Source organism: Rhagoletis pomonella, unplaced genomic scaffold, assembly GCF_013731165.1.
Source record: "Rhagoletis pomonella isolate Grant_MI unplaced genomic scaffold, Rhpom_1.0 Rhpom_scaffold_00001, whole genome shotgun sequence".
NCBI classification, from domain to species: Eukaryota; Metazoa; Arthropoda; class Insecta; order Diptera; family Tephritidae; genus Rhagoletis; species Rhagoletis pomonella.
Genome location: NW_023458555.1, coordinates 68214161 through 68234424, shown reverse-complemented (window position 1 = coordinate 68234424; position 20264 = coordinate 68214161). Strand labels below are relative to the sequence as shown.

The window sequence follows — 20264 nt, the reverse complement described above, 5'->3', positions numbered from 1 at the left end:
TTTATCATACATATATTTTTTGAACAATTTCTCACTAAATCCTGGAGTGCGGGAACAGGCTTATATTGTCGGTCCTTTCCTTTTTGATTTTGAAGCTGTTGGATGTGGTACTGGGCTAAAGGCAGTGTCACACGATTGGTACATTTGTACAGATTTGTACATTTTTGCAGTCACAGAGTGGCGTTCTTTAGAAATTTGAGCTCAGCTCAATACAAGAATTTTCAAACAACACTACTCTGTAAGTCCCCTTTCAGACACGTCAAGTCTTGCTTTCAAGTCTGATCGTTCGTTGGCGAAGGAGGTGGGACGAGAGGGGAAGAGTACAGATACCTCCGTACCGTCAATTCGTTTCCAGTTTTCTTGTCTCTTTTGATCTTTTCGTTGCTTCCCATTTAAGAACCAGGGACTTGAATTCAATTACAGTTGACGCGTGTGGAAGCAAATAGAAAACACAAAAGAGAATGCGAAAAAATTGCTTTCAAGACTTGACGTGTCTGAAAGGGGACTAACTGCCAAAATGTACAAATCTGTACAAATGTACCAATCGTGTGACACTGCCTCACGAATTTCTTTCAGAGTAATCCAGTAAGTATTGTGAAAATTACTTGTATGTCCTTGCAGTGCTAAATACAAATTTGATGTGTGATTTTAGTTAAGTATGCAAATGAATTCAACTGTTACCTGTATTTTAAACAAAACCCATACAAATATTAATAAAAACTGTCAACGATCTAAATTAAAAATTCAAACTACCATTTTAATTTAAGAATAAGAAGTTTTATTGAAGATTGATACTTTGATACTTAAAATTTTTTTTTCATGATACTTTTGATCCATTTTAGGGAATTTCGGTGACACATTTCCTCTGAACGCCGCGGCAATACTGTTCAACACGCCCGCTTTAGAAAAATTTGTTTAAATTTGAATTCGGGACAATTCCATCATATAAAAGTGGGAATTGAGGGCTATTGCTACTGGCTTATTTCATGAAAACATAATCAAAACTATTCGTTTTACTCCAAATTCATTTTGAACATGTAAATGACAGGCAGGAATGCGGCGCGACAATTGTATCTAAAAAAAATAATAGCGACACAGGTGACGCGTTTAAGCTTCAATGGAAATTGAGAGCATAGTTACGAACTCGAGTGCACATACATTTTTAGTTTATTATTAATTTCATGTAATTCATCTTCGTATTGTATGCTTTAGGGGGGAACTGCCCAGCCCCCACTTGGCTAAGCCCTTGTGTGTACGACTATACAATACATTAGGCTGGGTCGATACATATGTATGGAAGATATAAAAGTTATTTGATCCTATTGTTTTAGTGATATTATTTTACTTTCGTCAGAGCTGGGAGTTCTATCTGAGTTTTTTGACTATATTGATGATCTGAATATTCGAATATCTGAATAAAAATTCATTCAAATACTGTTTGGAATATAACCAAATGAACGAATATTAACCCGCATATCCGGATAACAAAACAAACGAATTATATTCAATAATTTTTTCAACAAACCTTTAAGAAACTAAGTATTTTTATTCATAAAAAACTCTATTTTTGGAGGTATTTTCAAATCGGTCCAGCTCACGTAAATCTTAATATTTTTCCGAAATATTTTGGCGAAAGTCTTAAAATATAATAGGTTTTATAATTCCAAAGGAAACACAGTACCTATTTTTTGTATGGGGAGTTATGCAGTCTTTTGTACATACATGTATGTATTTTCAAAACATTACAAATATATGCCTAATTTGTTATAATAATACAAGTAGTTGTGTATGCATCTTTATTTTTATAAGAGCGGTTGCTTCATTAGGAGGATTTTAGATAAGCCCCAAAAGTCTCATTAAGCGGGGTTTTCGTATAAGCCCCAAACGATCTAAATATTAACCGGGATTTTTATAAATGACTTTCCGGGATAAAGTGTCTGAATTTCACGCATTTGGCTTTGCTCTTATATCTGAAAATGACTGTATCTAAATTTTTGCTCTCACTGAGAAACGGTACTGCAGATAACTTGTTGGACTGCTGACTGGTCACTTCCCGTGGCACAAACACCTAACTATGATAGGTGTACACGACAACTTCATTTGCCCATCCTGCCTTGAAGATGATGAGACTGTGGAACACTTTTTGTGCTTCTTGCTTGCTTGGTTGTTTGCCATCGATTCTTCTAGAATTGGCCTTTTGTCTGTTGTCAGTTTCTCAATTTAAAGTTTGGCTTAAAAATCTTTGCGGTTTTGTTGTTTCAAGTTTTGTTTTCGGAGAGTAAAAATTAAAATGATGCCATCAACACAAATAAAGTATTTTACAAATACGCTACATCCAAATCCATGAGTGAGCCGAACTTGTGAGGAGCTTATGGTAAAGGGAATGTAATTAACGCTAGCGCTCGGAAAGCTCTTAAAAAATATAACTCCTCAGAGCAAGAGTACTTTGATGGCTTTACGAGCGAGCTCTGTGTTTAAAGCTTGCAAGTGTGTAATCACATTATTTAAATAAATATAACACAAGAATACATTTTCTTTCAATTCTTATGTAAAAATTTAAGATTATCATTTCACTAGCAAGAATTTGCAGCTCTCCCGTGTTGTTACGCTCTCGATTCAGTGCTCTCTTACTAATTTTTTGGGTTATCATACACTTTTCCAGTAAAAATTTGCAGGTTCCAGTACAAATTAGTACTGACTATTGGTTACTATACAAACCTACATTTCGCTAGTACGTTTTTGGCTATACTATAAATTTCGTCTACTAGTTGCGATTTTCCATGCAGGGACAGGCCTTTTCATGCATACATAAAAAAATACATCAAATACCTACATACATACTTTTGAATGTTTGTACATACATATATATACATACATATATATTATGTACGATCGCACGCGTTCTTCAAACGTGTATTACCAGAAAATTCCCCATTATTAACCGACTTTAAAAAGGAGGAGATTATCAATTCGTCGGTATATTTTTTTATGTATGTTACCAAATAACTTTGGACCTTTAACCGCGTTAACCGATTCCTGTAATTATTTTTTTAAATGTGGTCCCATACTAATTTGGTTTAGATACGGTCATTGGATCATAAAGAAATTAACGGTACTCTTAAATTGTATATGAAGAGAGACTTTGTTGTACTATTTTGTTGAATTAAAATATGTACATATATTGATAGATACGGCATTTGGTTGAAGATTAATATCACGGTGTTACAAAATAAAAAAGTTGCACGAACTTTCTAAGTGACCTAGTACAGGTCGTAGAGCTGGACGAGTAATTCACGAAACTGATTTCTACATAGAGGTATATGTATGTTTATATTCATATTTAAATTAAAATTGCCAAAATTTGTATCCTATATTGCCACTGATGGATATATTTTGGAATTTATGGGTATGTGTATATATGTACATATGTATGTATGTATGCACATATCGCTCATTTACTAAAATGTTTGCGCCATGATTCAATAATACAAAGTTCGATAAACTGACAGTTGTCTCTCTCGCACCGCTCCCTTAGCAGTGGCACGGTGTTGCTTCTTTGCAAATTTACTTGGAAAAAATGTAGCTTTGCTGTGAAATAGAAGTATAAGCTTTTGTGCAATATGTTTATTTGTATATGCATATGATGCACATTTAACTGATGAAAACATAAATTGTTTTTAAATTGGATGTTTACATAAATCTCATAGTAGTTTTATTTTAATTTTGAGTCCTTTTGCAGTTTTTGTACAGCTAAATATCACATAAATTACGTAATTCACGTATATATATTAATATTTCGTTCAATGTTTCGTTTAAAATGCCAGATTTCCTGCAAATACACTAGAATTTACAAAACTACTAATTGTCTACATTGCGTACTTTTCTACTACCATTTTCACAACAAGAGATTGCATTCCTCTCCTTTCTCTGTCCTTCGTAAATGCAACCTTTTGGTAAGGGAGTGTCAAACCGCGGCAGTCAATAATTATCAAACCTTGTATTATTGAATCATAGGTTTGCGCAACCAGGGAAACCAATTCTCCAATTTAAGGGGAATTTCAGCCAAGGGTGGGATTTGGGGAATTTGGTATTAACTAATATTTTCTTTTTGTATCGCTAACTTCTTAATGAGAAGAAAAAGTTGCATAAGAAATGCATTTGAAAGTAATGTGTATGCACCCCTGAAATATGATTAAATATTCAAAAAAAAAAAAAACAATTTTTGTGTAAAATTTTTTTGCGTTCCCGTGGTTTTGGGCAGGCATTTCGTACTTGCGCAAATTGTCCCGAAACAAGCCCGAAAATGTAAAAAAAACTAGTATACTTCGAAATACAAACCAGAGATACACTTATTGACAGTAAAAGCTAATACGCAAGCACGCCGGCAATAAACTGTAAAAATTTTATTATGCTCATAGGTACAACTTGTATGGGACCAATTTTTTTTTCTGCGTGACAGTTTGCGAACGCAGGTGCCTCGTAAAACAATTTGCTTTTACACACCTTCCACAAATGTAATCACTTTCACGGGAACTGCGCTTAAACAGTCGAGCGGCGTCGTCTATAACAGCTGTCATAAAAATACAAGTATTTGAGATTGACGGCGTAACGCATTTGCCCGCGAACGCATGTTATATACCTTCCTTTTAGACGGCGTGAAAAGGCGCCGTTTGTTTATATTAAGTTGGGCTGTGATAACTTCTGTCGTATCTATTATACATACGTGCATCTTTTAAAGTAAATAATTATTCGTACTAGTAAAGACACTCCACAAAATAAGTTATTAACTGCAAAAAAAACAACATATGCCAAAGGGAAACAATTCTTTACACCCTTTCCTCATTAAAAACGCCCCCAAACCACCAATCAGATTGGTCAATCTTTGAAAAACTCCCACGCGTACATTTTTCAGCGTCATTTAGCTCTTTCAATCACGTGAACAGCCGATCGCTCACTATATGGAAAACTTAAAATCCAAATTCCGTTCCTTCAAACTAACCGCAAGATGGACCACTCCATTAGAAATGTCAACATTAACTGAGCGCTATATTGCAAAACCGAAGTCTTACTTATTAAAGTCTTAGCATTTCTTTCAGCTTAACAAACATCGCCGTTAACAGCGTCGTCAACGTAGAAAGGAGCACTTTGCCAGAGTATGGGTATCATAACGAAAGAAAATAATTCCTCAGCCATAACAATGAGATTCCGATGGTAAAATGAGTTAGCACAAAATCAAGAGAGTCGTAAAGAAGCTCTGTAACATACAAAACGGGTCTTACGAGCCGACAGAGAATTAATTTTGCCCTTTATTCGCCACCGCTCCTTCTCAAGAACTTACGTTTCTCTCGTTTCATTATCGCTTTTTAATACGAAGACATTTACTATTTACATACATACCTTATGGGGAATAGTTGTTTCGTGCAAGAATATATGACGTCGACGCACTGCGTATGCGTCGCTGCTGTCGCAGAGGCGTTGCAGTCGGCGAAAATGCTCTCTGGCTGCGCAAAGCGTGTAACTGGTGTGAGTTTTCTTAGACCGAACTATATAGTTAGGCAAAAAGATATTTTCCGGTGGTGGGTTTAGTACATTTTGCTACATTTGCCTTCCTTATATACGTATGTATGTATCTATGCACTTCCTTCAATTTTCTTATTCGCTAGCTTTTTGTCGTAACTGCTTCGGGCCGTCTTGTAACGACAACAATGGCGAGGTATCTTATGTGCCTTCCAATTGGATTCGACTAAGCCGACCAATAGGAGAAGACTAAATAATAAATTAGGAAAGTCATTGCTAAATTTTATTGGGTGAAATGGGGTTTAACGTTTGATTTGTAAGTGGAATGAAGACCTTAAACCAAAAAGGAATATAAATATCGCACACTTCGTCAAAAGTACATAATCCTACATACGTATACTACACTTATGGCCCAAATAATAGGAACACGAAATTTTGACCAGTTTTGATTATTTTTTTATTGTTGGTTTAATGTTCATTGTTGTCTTATAAAAGTATAGCTCCTTACATACATATATGACAAAGACCACATAAATCCAAATTCTAAACATTAGGTATATAAAAATTAGAAAAACTCGTCAAAGTTTCATAAAAATTTCCAGTCTTTTAATCAGAATTTTAAGAATAGTTTTTGATAAGCAATGTTCCAAAATTTTTGAAGTGAAGCTTCTTTAGCGGCGGTTGGTTGGTTGGGAGTGAATTAGCAAATTGAACAGAAATTGCACACGGAAATGGTGCAACGGAAATGATGCAACGGATATCGATATCTATCGATTTTGTTATCGATATTTATCGGATTTGTTTTCGATATTTATCGATTTTGTTATCGATATCTATCCATTTTTTAATCGATTTTGTTATCGATATTTATCAATTTACCAATTTTGATATCGATTCCAGATAGATATAGACAAATATACACATAAATGCTCAGAGTGAATAGAGAAGTCGATTAAGCCATGTCTGTCTGTCCGTCCGTCTGTCCGTCCGTCTGTGTACCCGATAACTCGAGTAAAAATTGAGATATCTCAACGAAATTTGGTATGTAGGTTTCCATTAATCCAAGGTAGGTTGGTATTGAAAATGTGCGAAATCGGACTGTAACCACGCCCATTTCCCATATAACGGTAATTTACAGATATACGAAAACTGCGATATTTTAGTAACTACTAAAGATTATTCACTCAAAATTGATATTTAGAATAATTTTCAGACGAAAAATAATAATATACGCCCAGTTATGGTTACATATGTATATCTTGGTAACCGCTGCACCAATTTCTTCCAAACTTGGCACAGTTGTTGACCATGGTACAACATACTAAACGACCGAAAATTAGGAAAAATCGGACAATAACTACGCCCACATCCCATATAACGGTAATTTAGAGAAACACAAAATCTTCGACAATCAGTAAATATCAGAGCTAATTTATTCAAATTGATGCTTCCAACAATTCTTTACCAAGAAATACGTTTATGGTAAAATTTTTTAAAATGGGCGTGGCACCGCCCACTTATGATCACATATATGTATATCCGTAACCGTTCTACCAATTTGTACCAAACTCGGTATTTTTATTGTGCTTGCCACACGGTAACGGTAAATTTCAGCAATGCTTGAAACTGCAATATTTCGAAATTTAAGGACGCTAATTTACTCAAAATTGATACACCCCGGCTTACCATGTAGCGGTATCTTTCGGAAAGATGAAAAACATACATTTAATACTTGCGCGGGGTATTTAATGTTCGGCTCCCCCCGAACTTATACTTTCTTACTTGTTGATATTATTTTTATACTGTTTTTTGCTTCTCCTGTAAAATAATAAAGAAATTGTTGGTTAGGTCTTTGTGAATTAAGTAATTTTGTGTCGTTTGGTACCCGTATTGTAATATTTCAGTTATTTTATTAATTTAATGGAATAAAATTTTTCGAACAGATGGCAACCATCTTCAAAAATATTTTCGGCAGTAAACTTTCCTAAACCTCTTCAGTTTGGTACGCATATTTATATATTAAATTTTTCTTATAAGTTGAATTGAATTGAAATTTTCAAACAGGTGGAAATCTTACACAAAAAAACTTTCGCCTGTAAACCTTCTTAAAACTCTTTCTTTTGACAGACATATTGAAGTATTTACTTTATCTTATCAATTTACCTCAAGCAGGTGTCAACTCTCTAATTTTTTTCTTTCTATATTTTAAGTTAGACCACTAGCAATACATCGGTGAGAACTGTATTCGATTCCCAGCATTCGTGCTCTTGTGATGGGGGTTAGCTATTAGCAGTTGAAGTATGAAGTTTGATTTGCAGAGTGAAGGCTATGCAGATGTTTTAGAAGAATAGGTATTGTTCAATAATTATTTTTAAAATATTTTTTTCACGACGAGTTGGTTTATTTTGTGAGAGTCAACAATTTTTTGTTATTTGTTTTCGAAAACTTTTGATGAGGTATATTTTGCAAGGTGTTAAAAATCAGGTTTTTGGAAAAATTAAAATTTTATTGCGGATTCCGATAGAATACCTATCCAGAAATAAAAAGTTATGGAACAAATGTTGTTAACGAAGGGATATTCTGTCAAAATCTGCGTTTTTCTAACTTTAGTTCAACAATTGCCACGCCCATTTCTAGTGGTTTGTCGCCTGAAAGAAAAAGCTTACCGCAAAAATATTACACAGCAAACAAAAATGGAAATTTTAGTGCGGCAAATGTTAAAGCTGTTTTTGATAGACTCTTTAGTGCTGATTAAGAATCCGTAATTACAAAATTTCCATCAACTCCAGATTTTGAGATGATGTCACAATGACAAAAATCGCAATTTGCAATATTTGAGAAGCTCTTGAAAAGAGACAAAAGGTTATAGAAACTTCCACTTAGGCTTAAATTAAAGCTAGAACTCTCGACTACAATCCCTGAAAATACTATCCTGGCATTTTTATCTAATGGTCACTTATTGTCATTTATTGAATAGCAAAAACTGATTTTGGAACATTTTTTTTTGTTTTCAATGGCACAATATTCCAGTATTCTTTTAGTGTTTAACATATCGCACACCGTCTTCAAAAGAGTCACAACTCAAAATACTACGTTTGTCAGAAAATGCGAAAAACTATTTCTTAGCACATGATAATCATATGGGCAAGGGCGACTTTACCTAAGGTTTTTTTTAACAAATTATAACAAAACTTTGCTCTAGCTTTTGCTGAAAGGTAAATAGAAGCTCTGTGTACATTTGTAGCGCATAATCTCAAAAATGCCAAATTTTGAGTTGTGACTCTTTTGAAGACGGTGTGCGATATGATTGTTTATAAGTGACTACCAGGTCAATGTGCAGAGATGGTCTTTTTAGAGATAATAGTCTAGAGTTGTAGCTTTAATTTAAGCCTAAGTAGAATATTCTATCGCCTTTTGTTTCTTTGCTAAAGCTTCTCAAATATTGCAAAAAACGCGATTTTTTAACACTTTGACTTTAGTTATAAATGACTATAAGTGAATATCAAGTCAAGGTCAAGACATGGTATTTTCAGAGTTAGTAGCCAAGCTCTCTATCTTTAATTTAATGAACATACGTATGTATGAAAATTAAATAATTCAAAGTTTCAACAAAAAAAGAACATGCAAAAGTAAAAAGTTAAACAAATACTTTCGTCGATTGTCGAACAATTCGACGGCAAATTGGGCAAAAATACTTGTATTACCATTTAGACTAGTACGCGTACTGTGCTCTGCGAAGTTTAAAATGATTGGCCGAACTTCTCCGATTGGTGGTGTGTGCCTTGATTTCACACAAACCACTCGACCACGGCTGATATATGTTATTCTTTTTTGTTGTTTTTGAAATTTTTATTCGCCTCTCAGTTAAATCAGCGCTAAAAAACCTAAGAAGCTGAGAACAGATATGCGCATCAAATTGTAGGCTAAAAACAATAACAATTTACCTTTAATTTCCGTTCGATTTTATGTGTATACTGCAGAAGGGAATTCAACACAGAACGACACTGTATGCAAAAATAGAGAAATTTGTTTAAAATGCATTTCCTTTTTATGCTAATGTATGCCTTCAGATCTTAACACAAAATTATAATTGGAATGTTTCAGTAACATGAAGCCAGAGGAAATAATACCCCCGGGCTTTTATTTCCTTTTTAATGAAATAAAGCAAGCGAGTGTTATTTCCTTTTCTTTGGGAAATAAATCCCGGGCCAGATATTGTTCTTTCGCAAAGAAATAAAGCCCGCGGGTTTTATAGCCCATTAAATTTTAGTATCATAAATTGCAAGTCTTGAGTTGCTCAAAAAGTCCGTTGATTTTTGATGTCGGTGTACAATACGACTTCCCCATATAAGCTGCAGCCAAAAGTTCGTATATGAGCAACTCTCACGAGTTGTTTTTTTAGTGTCACTCCCTTCTTTCGGCAGAAAAAACCCCTAAAGCATTCTTCTTGCATTTATTTCAATTAATGGAGTTCCGGAAACAAGTAAAATAAAAAATATATCAAGTATTTGAAAAATGTTTGCCTTAAAACGTTTATTCGGGCGTTAAAGTACCGAAACTACTCATTCTTTATTGTCACACGAAAAAATCATATTTGTTTTTTAATATCTTTGGCAAGTTTTCAAATAGAATGTTCATATTAGAGGCAAAGGACCTTGGCATCAAATACAACATACATATCTGTGAAGTTTTAAGAGTTCACCACAGATTAAAAAAATGGCAGCAAGCAGAATATCTGTAGCAGCTCTTTTTCAATTTTCGAAATTTTAAGATTTTTTTTTTAATTCAATAATTTGAGTTACTTCAAAATGTTGAAATTAAATCTAATTTAACACGACTTTTGTCTCACCAAATGAAAAAAATTACATTGAGTATAAGATGATTATGATTTCAGATAGTAGAATTCCATTTTTACAATTTTATTGGCATACTCGAAACTCAATCTTAAATTGTTATATATGTACATTAGACTGCATCACTCCCCAAAAAAAAAAAAAATCGGTACTGTCTTTCCATTGGAATTATAAAATCTATTATATTTTAAGACGTCCACCAAAATGTTCCGGAAAAATATTAAGATTTAAGCGAGCTGGGCCGATTTGAAAATACCTCCAAAAATGGAGTTTTTTTTATGAATAAAAATAGTTTCTTAAAGATGTTTTTTGAAAAAATCCCGTCAAATGACAAAACGGTTTAAGCTTAAAAAATTTACATAAAAATATTAAAAAATAAAATAAAATTTAACGGAATGGTAGTAATGAGATTTTTGATGCTATTTTTTAACTCTTCAAAGATTGGTATAAGAAAAACTTTAATAACTGAACCTAAATTCTTCCGATTTAGACTTGTGGGGTATCTCACCCTTTTTATTTCTTCGCTAATAAGCTCATTCAAAGGATGAAAGAGAAAGGCAGGATGAACGAACATCATTCAAAGTTGAATTAAGATGTGTTGGTATTTGAAAAAAAAGAAATACTGGGACACGAATGAATCCTTTTGCACATAAATAAAATTAATGGGAAAATACTTTTCTACCGAGATCCCATAAGTCTAAATCAGAATAGTTTTGGCCCAGCTATTTAAGTTTTTCGTAAATCAATCTTTGAAAAAAGTAAAAAAAACAGCATTAAAAATCTCATTATTACGATTCCATTTAGAAGATTTTTAAATATTTTTATGCAGATTTTTTAAGCCTAATTTGTTTTGTCATCTGAGGGGACTTTTTTCAAAAAGTTCTTTAAGAAACTATTTTTATTCTTAAATTCCATTTTTGGAGGTAATTTCAAATCGGTCCAGCTCGCTTTAATCTGAATATTTTTCCAAAATATTTTGGTGGACCTCTTAAAATATAATAAATTTTGTAATCCCGGCGGAAAAACCGCAATTTTTTTTGGTGATACAGTCTAATATATGTACATGAAGAAAGCAAGATATACGAGTACATGTGTGCATAAGAAATACTGTGTAAAAATTTTAAACGCCAAAATTGAATCATTTTTAAATAATATTGCGGTTATCCAACACACAGCATTACATACATATGTATCAAGAATGATAGAATTGTATTCTCTCAATCATGCATATGTATGTATGTAGAATTCTGTTCCCTACAAGACATTGCTGAGCACTTTAGGCAAAAATTCTCACACATTTACACTTTTGTTTTTGTAGTACGGCATAAATGAGTAGTTTGACTATTAGTACTGAGGACTTTCTGATGACAACATTGAGGGGAAAGTACTCAAATTTTTCCCATGGCCTGAACGAAAATGAGGACTTTGATAAGCACTTTTGTGATTAGGAGTAATGATAATATGAGTACTCATATGATACTCAGCTGTCTTGTAGGGTTGGGTTTTGATTTTAACGTAAAGATTGCAGAGCAAGGTATGGTGCCACTGGGCGTACAAGTTACATACGCAAGTATGGGTGAGCGTGAGTGGTTATTTTTACTTTTTTTAGTATATTTAAGTTCTCATTTATATTCAACAATTTTATTTAGCTTAGATTTTACCCGAACTTTTTCTTCTGGTAAAATCATGAAAAGTGTCAAGCAATCACTGGTTGACGTTTTTACAGGAAAAATGGTTTTTTTGTTCCCGTACTTTTTGTTGTTACTCACTTTTTACTCTCACTTCAGAGAGTAATTTTGCTGTTTGACAGTTTTACAGGATTTTTCACGAAAAGCTAATATTGTCTAGATATCAAGAATGATATAATACAAAATTGCGCCGATCAGAGAGGATTTTTGAGAATAACTTTTGTGTGACGTCACATTGGTGCAATTGCGAGAGAGAAATGCCAAAACGTTAGCAAGAATGGAAGAAGAAAAAATGTTGCAAGAAAAACGTAAACAAGTTACACCAGTGTGACGTCATGCAAACAACGATTCTGTCAAATTCGTTAAGAGAGGAATAGCGGTCCGAGATCGGCGAAACCTATGTATTCTCTCAATCGTGTCTAGATATAATGTTAGAGTTAAGCTTGTATTATTTTCTCTTCGCTCTTTTTCTGTATCCTATTCTTTTTCGTGCTTTGCTTCTATTTCACATTCCTGCCGTGATTATTTGTAGCTTTATTTGCTCTTCTCTGGCTCCTTCTTTTTCAGTTCAGTGCAAAATACTTACTTAACATGACTGTTAATAAATTATTTTGCGCTGACGGAAATCTTAAGGTCATGTTAGATATTTTATGTAAGCAATCTGTCGGTCTTAACCAGCGTTGCCGCTTTGGTAATTTTTTACCAAAACTGGTAATTTTTTTCTTTTTAGAACGAGTTTGGTAATTTTTTTTTAATTTTATTTTCTTTTAAGTTTTTAATACTAACATATTACTTATAAAAATTTATGATTTTGAATCTTCTTACAATTGCACAATTTGCTTATATACATACATATGTATGTGTCTACCCCTTAAGAGATCCAAAAATTTAAAGGGCTCTTTAATGTAACAATTTGCCTTGACAACTCAACCACCAATTTTTCCTAATATGGCGGCTCGATCACAGCCCCTACAGTCCCACAAATCAGGGCTTTGGATCATTTTAACCTGCCGGAACCATTGGTGAAAGAAAATTTCACAGGACTAATTAAAATTTTGCGATTAAATACGAATGTGACCCATTTATAAAATTGTAAAAGTCAATTTTAACTATCTTTTAACGATACATTTGCTGGTTTCATGATGTGGTTTTTAGTTATGTAAAATACTATATATAAAGACTGTATGTTACAGCCTATTTCCAATAGGCATAAACTGCAGTGGAAATGAACTATTAAACACCTTTTAAATGTTTATAAATCTCTGAGCGACTTTTTTGTTTTATGTTTTAAAAATATCTGTGAATTGTTATAGTCGGAACACATTGAAAAGACAACCACAGCTGTGAATTGTTCATATTCGTTATCTCAATGATCTGTAGATGGTGATATGAATTTTTATGAGTTTGTTATAAAACAAGAGGAAGAACTCATCTTTCGCTCGAAAAATATAAATATATCTAAGCTGGTCACAATCCCACACGTGATGTAGTTCAGTCGTCGCCAAAATAATTATCTACATACGTCGAAAAATAATTTTCAATTTGTTTAGAATATTATGCTAATAAAAATTTGGTAATTTTTTTCTGAGTTTGGTAATTTTTTTTAGAGGTTTGGTAAAAAATTAAAAATCTTTGTGGCAACACTGGTCTTAACATAGTCCATTTTAACGCGCGCAGCCTATGTTCTGAAAAGATGGACTATGTTTACGGTGACCATCCGTCCTTTATTTTAAACGACAGTCCTTTATTTTAACCCCCGGTCCTTTATAATTTTTTTCAAAATAAAGGCCGTCTTTTGTCCTTTATTTCTTAAACTGTCCTTTAAATCGGCTTTGCATTTTTCAGAGTTAAATTTTTAAACGCAGAATATGAATATGTCCCTTATTATATATAATGAAAACTTTCGCCAGTTTGTTTCGCACCCCACTTAAGGGTTTCTATTCAATCGGTAATCTTTGTACAATCTATAAATCACAAGAAAAGTTGTGTGCCAGTTCTACTGAAAGAGAACAATACCCCCTGCTGCACAGTGGTTCAAAACTGGCTTAGTGCTTCATTTAGTCACTTCATTTTTCACTTAATTTGAATAATTTTTATTTTTTTTTATGAAAGCTTACAATATTTACAAGAGACCAGTTGAGCCTGATTTCTGAATTTTAATTTGATTATATTAAATATTTTAGTGCAAAATGCAGAAAAAGTAGCAATTTTGAAGAAAATGTATTCTCCTGTTCCAGTTAATAAATGTTACATAACCAAAAACTAGTTGAAAACAATTTTATGGTTCTCCCAAAACAAAAAATACACAAAAAATGTTATAAAAACATGTTCACCAAAAATATTTTTTTTGGCTTTTAGCAAATATTGGATGAAAGATGAAGGCTGGAGTGGATTATGAACATTGAGTTCCAATTTTGAATTACTGTGTGTTGGCTTCGTCGTGCAGAATGAATTATGGTAAACGCATTTTGGTAGCAAAGGATGGCGAAGTCCTTGAAAAGGATTTGGCTTCATTTTTCGCTACAGCAGGTGAACTTATACAATTAAATATTATAATTAACTGGTAAATATTTGATTTAAATTACGATATGGGCAAGGTACTCTTATCATACAAGTTGTATGTGCGTATTCCCAAATCATTTTGAAAAAATTTCCTTTATTTTATGCTGGTTAATATGGTCACCGTAACTATGTTAGGCATATTTTTGAGCAATCATCAATAGACATCATGTGTGTTTCCGAAACTTGGTTTAGCGACAATGCCTCTGAACTTTATTGTTGTATCAACAACTAAATGATGTTCGGAATGATCGAATTAATAAAAAGGGGGTGGTGTGGCAATTTATTGTAGGAAATCTGTCAATATTAAGCTCCTCGCTAAATCTGCTTACTCGGACACTGAATACTGGATTTCAGAGATTTCTCATGGTTCAACCAAAGTTTTAATTTCCTGTGTGTACAATCCACATAAATGTTATCCCTTAGGCCGTTTCTTTTCTGAGATGTCTGTGTTTCTTATTGAGAATGAGTGTTATGTCAATAGTGGTGATTTTAATGTTAATTTGCTCGTCAACGACTCTAGTAGTATTAAGCTGCGTGATCATGTACAACAGCTGGACTAGTTGTTGTTAATGGTTGTAAGTATATCAGAAAAAGCAAAAATATGCAAAACCACATGCATTTGTTGTAAAATATACTAAAATATGCGCAAGAAATATGGAAAATCAGGTAGTTTTTGCAAAATATGCTAATCATGCATTTACTGAAAAATATGCACTAATGATTGAGTTCCATTTTAAAGGAAATTGCATGATTCGTAAAGATAACTTAACCATTTCCATGCGAAGGTTGTCAATGAAAACATGCATTTCCATGAGATTCCGTGCCCTAGTGATCACTATTGTGACTACGCCCATTATATCACAATGGAGGCGAAACCATGCTTTTCACATAAAGCTTGTTGATAATTGATGCACTGGATCTCAAGAATCGAGTTTCTTTAGTAGATTTTGTTGATTGTTGTCTGTATTTTCGGCATTTCTGAGCTATTTGGTTGGGTGTGAACAGATCGTGCTCAAATTTAAACGAAACAAGTAAGAAAGTATAAGTTCGGGGGGAGCCGAACATTAAATACCCGGCGCAAGTATTAAATGTATGTTTTTCATCTTTCCCAAAGATGGTAAGCTGGGGTGTATCGATTTTGAGTAAATAAGCGTCCTTAAATTTCGAAATATTGAGGTTTCAAGCATTTCTGAAATTTGCCGATATATGAAAAGTGGTCGTAATTTGAATCTGATTCCAATAATTTTCAGCGTTTTGCTTCTATGTGGCAAGCACAATAATTATACCGAGTTTGGTACAAACTGGTAGAACGGTTACCGAGATATATATATGTGATCATAAGTGGGCGGTGCTACGCCCGTTTTCAAAAATTTTGTCATAAACGTATTTCTTGGCAAAGAATTGTTGCAAGCATACATTTTTAGTAAATTAGCTTTAATATTTGTTGATTTATCGAAGAATACGTATTTCTCCAAATTACCGTTTAATGGGAGGTAGGCGCGGTTATTGTCCGATTTTAAAAATTTCCATTTGGTATGCTGTTGCAAGGCTAACAACTGTGCCAAGTTTGGAAGAAATTGGTGCAGCGGTTACCAAGATATACACATGTATCCATAAGTGGGCGTGGCTACGCCCATTTTCCAAAAATGTACAATATTCTTATTTTTCGTCCAAAGGTCATTGTAAATATCAATTTTGAGTGAATAATCTTCAGTAGTTACTAAAATATCGCAGTTTTCGTATTTCGGAAAATTACCGTTATATGGGAGGTAGGCGTGGTTATTGCCCGATTTTGCCCATTTTCAATACCATCTGTCCTACGCCCGAAAGAAGTGCACATACCAAGTTTCGTTAAGATATTTCAATTTTTAGTCGAGTTATCGTGTGCACAGACGGACGGACGGACAGACAGTCACCGCTTAATCGATTTCTCTTTTCATTCTGATCATTTATGTATACATTTGTTTATATCTATCTCGGTTCGAATTGCCTGTTACAAACAACCGTTATGTGAACAAAGTTATAATACCCTTGTGCACAAGTGCGCTCGGGTATAAAAATGTAGTATTAGCAACGGGGTTTTTCGTGCCTATTCGTGCTTTTATCATGCTCTGATCATATTAGCGAAAATAATTGCGATCGGGAAAAAACACCTCTGCTTATTATGTAAAGTTATGTAGTTAAAGGAACCATTTAATAGTGCCCGTGTTACTTGCTTGGGATTGAAATTAATATCCTCCTTATCTATCTAGAACGATAGCCTGCACAAACGATTCGTCTGCAGACCATAATGTATCTACATTGCAATCGGCTCGGTTTCGTTTAAATCGGCTAAAGTGATTTTGCTAATTTTTGTAGCATTCGTAGACGAATCGTTCGATATAGATAATAAAGGTGTAGGGTTGAAATGAATATGACAGCTATACGTATATTACCCTGCCCACTTTTAGTTCATACACTTCACACTTTTATTTAGTTCATACAAATTTGAAGCAAAAATATTTCAAAGTGTGTGAACTAAAGGTGGGAGCCCCGCAAACATATTTTGAGCGCTCAGAATATATGAGTCCGAAAGGAGTAGGAAATAGGTAGAAAATAAGAGTTTCAAAAACAAAAATTTTTTTACTCTTATATGAATCTTTTAGGAGTCATATATGTTCCAAGTTATGAGCCAGCACTTTGTGCCAGTATAAAAACAATAACGACTCGAAATTTATATCTAAAGTTGTTTATACAGATATGAAAAATAATTAGGAAGAAAAAAATAAACAAAATTTAGCTGCAGCAGCTGCTTTTACATGAATGCTGCAATATACAAATATATCTATGTATGCAACAGTATTTGAAATGAATTCCTTGTAAACATGGCTCTAAAGTAAGTTCAATAAGAGTCGAAGAATATGGCCAATAAGACTTACAGAACAGCATAAAAAAAGACTCCGAAAGTAGGCATTTATGAGGCCAATAAGAGTCATTAAAGAGCTTCAAAAAGAGTCCAAAATGAACTGTATATGAGGCCAATAAGAGTCCAATATGACTCATATTGAGGCTCATTTGATGTATGAATTTAAGCTCATGTAGGTCGACCTTCGCAGGAAGGGAAACACCTTCATTTCGGACTCTTAAATGATATCATTATGAGCATAAAGGCTCCGAAATGGGACTCCTTAAATATTCATTTATGACTCCAAATGTTTGCTGGGAGGGTAGGATATAGCCATACATTTTTTTTAAATAGATTTATTTATACGTTTATCTACATATGTATGTACATTAGGGTGGTCCTTAAAAAGCAAATGAACGACTTTTTTCAGTCTCGCCCCCTCAATCGGTGATACCTTCCTCTAAATGGTTCCCCCGACTGTGACATATATATGTAGGTTTTTGTGGTTGTGAAGGTTTCTGTAAAATTTAAAATTAATAAAAAGAGGTAAATAAGGCATAAATTATAATATATATATTATATATATTAATAAATTGCATAGCACGCCGGTTATAGTTACACTAAGAAAAGAGTGTAGCTAGCAAAAATGATAGAATACAAGAATACGCTCATCAAAATAGATTTTTGGGAATAATTTTTGTAAGACGTTCCACTGGTGCATTTGCGACAGATAAATGTCAAAACGCGAGCAAGAATGTAAGAAGAAGAAATTTTGAAAAAAGCCTAAGCAAGTTACACAATTGTGACCGCATACACACAGCGATTCTTTCAAATTCACTGAGAGTGGAATAGCGGTACGAGATGGGCGCCACCTTTGTTCTCTACATTGTGGTAGTTACGTCAATTAAAGACACATCATTCCACAGCGTTGCCGTTTTGGTCCAATTGGTAGCTTCATTCTCCGTTGGTAGCTTGGTTGTTTTGAAAATACAACCAAATTGAACATTAAAATTTGTTCGCTTAATTTAAGTTTACACGTTCAAAACATTGCTTTCACTTTGCTTACACGTATACGATTTCTTTATTTTTTTTCTATATGTTATTAAGCAGACAATTTTCTGCAAACAAAAACTCACTTCGCAAAGCTATGACCGATTAGCTGTTGAAAGAAAAATTGGTGATAGGCAATTTGCAAAGTGTGAATGTATTGGTAAAAAAGGGTGAGTGCATGCAAATTGAATCAAATTTGGATTTTTTTTATTGAAATGCATAAAATGTCTGCTTTCGTTTTTTTCACACACAAAAAAAAAATTGTTTGATATGAATTGAATCAATCTCAAAGATATTAACATATTTTACAATAACTTAATTATTTTATTTAAAGGCCCTAATTTATTTTGTTTAATCTTAAAGATTGGTGTGAATAATTAACCAATACCGTAAACAATATTGTGTGTAGTTTTAATTTTTACTGCTAATTTGTGTAGCAAAAAACCCCGCCAACTCGAGAAATCTCGTTTTAATGATGGAAACTTTTTGGTAGTTTGGAAACTTATTTGGTAGGCGTTTTGGTACCTAAAAATATTTTCAAGTGGCAACGCTGTTCCGCGAAAAGCCACACTGTGTCCATCCCGCGCGGGACTCCAATTTTGGGCAACACTGGAGTACACCTAAATACAGTTGTATGTGACTCCTTATGTAGGTACCCTGCAGTAAAGTTTAGAGACATACAAAGCGCTAGTTACGAACTACATACATATGTATATCAGAACTATCTCTGAACTAGTGCAAGACGGATGCAGAGCGGGACATTTGAAACTTGCGGTGTAAATGTGCAAATGCTCCCCTGTAGGAAACCGCGGGCTTGTGAATCAAATTTCTAGTTCCGTACTTGGTCTTTATCGCCAAAAAGGAACTAGTCCGATAGGAACTAGATCCCTACCAGTCCAAAATCGGCGAAAATTGGTACTTTTAAAAAACTAATTTTTTCTTAGTTTTTTTTCACTAGAAATCTATATCTAAAATGACGAATTTAGAAATACATAGTTCGGAACTATAGAAAAAGGGATGCAGAACGAACTAGATCTTATTTGTCGAATTTAGAACCATTCGGAACTATCGAATAAGGGAAGCAGCGGGGGGCTTGTTTACTTTACATAGATATGTATTCGGTGGCTTTTTCGTTCAAATACGCTTCTATTCTGTGCTTCGCAGATGCTTTTTCATAGCTTGGTAATACAAAACTAAAATTTGTGTTAACATTATAACATCTTGGGACAGTCTGGAACCTAAAAAATAACAGCGAGCACCTCTGCAAACTCAGCTACAGCTAAAGGTATGTAAACTTACAATCATTCAAACAAATTTAATTTCAAATTGAAAATTTTTTTCTTCCAAAAAAACTAAAAATCGCACGCACGGAAGAACCAAAAACATTGAAAAATCATGATACTTTTTTCTTTCGTCTGTCGATTTTAGAACTGGTTCGGAACTATAGAATTTAGGACTAGTTCGGAACTATCGAAAAAGGGATGCAGCGGGGGGCAACTGACACTTCCTAGGACATCGCCATGTTAAATTCGCCAGTTGCTTGCATGCAAAAGAGATTTATCGCGAACCAGTACTGGGTCTAAATGTGCTAGAAGCGCACCAGTTCAGAACTAGAGATTTTCCCCACAGGGTCACTACTCGTACAATACGAAAGTAGCTCAGTGAGAAGACCTCCGACTCCAGCATCGTTGGTCGCGAGTTCAAATCGCG

The 20264-nt window shown here is 33.9% G+C and overlaps 1 protein-coding gene and 1 long non-coding RNA gene across 15 annotated transcripts in view; one reads left to right on the top strand and one right to left on the bottom strand.

The window, feature by feature from the left end:
• The window catches only part of LOC118747364, a 28010-nt gene extending 22991 nt beyond the window's left edge, over positions 1-5019 (bottom strand). Inside the window, exon 1 of the long non-coding RNA XR_004993948.1 lies at positions 4904-5019. This is a non-coding gene — a long non-coding RNA (uncharacterized LOC118747364). The remainder of the gene's footprint in view (positions 1-4903) is intronic.
• The window catches only part of LOC118747291 (homeobox protein prospero-like), a 619759-nt gene that overhangs the window by 345748 nt on the left and 253747 nt on the right, over positions 1-20264 (top strand). The window lies entirely within an intron of this gene.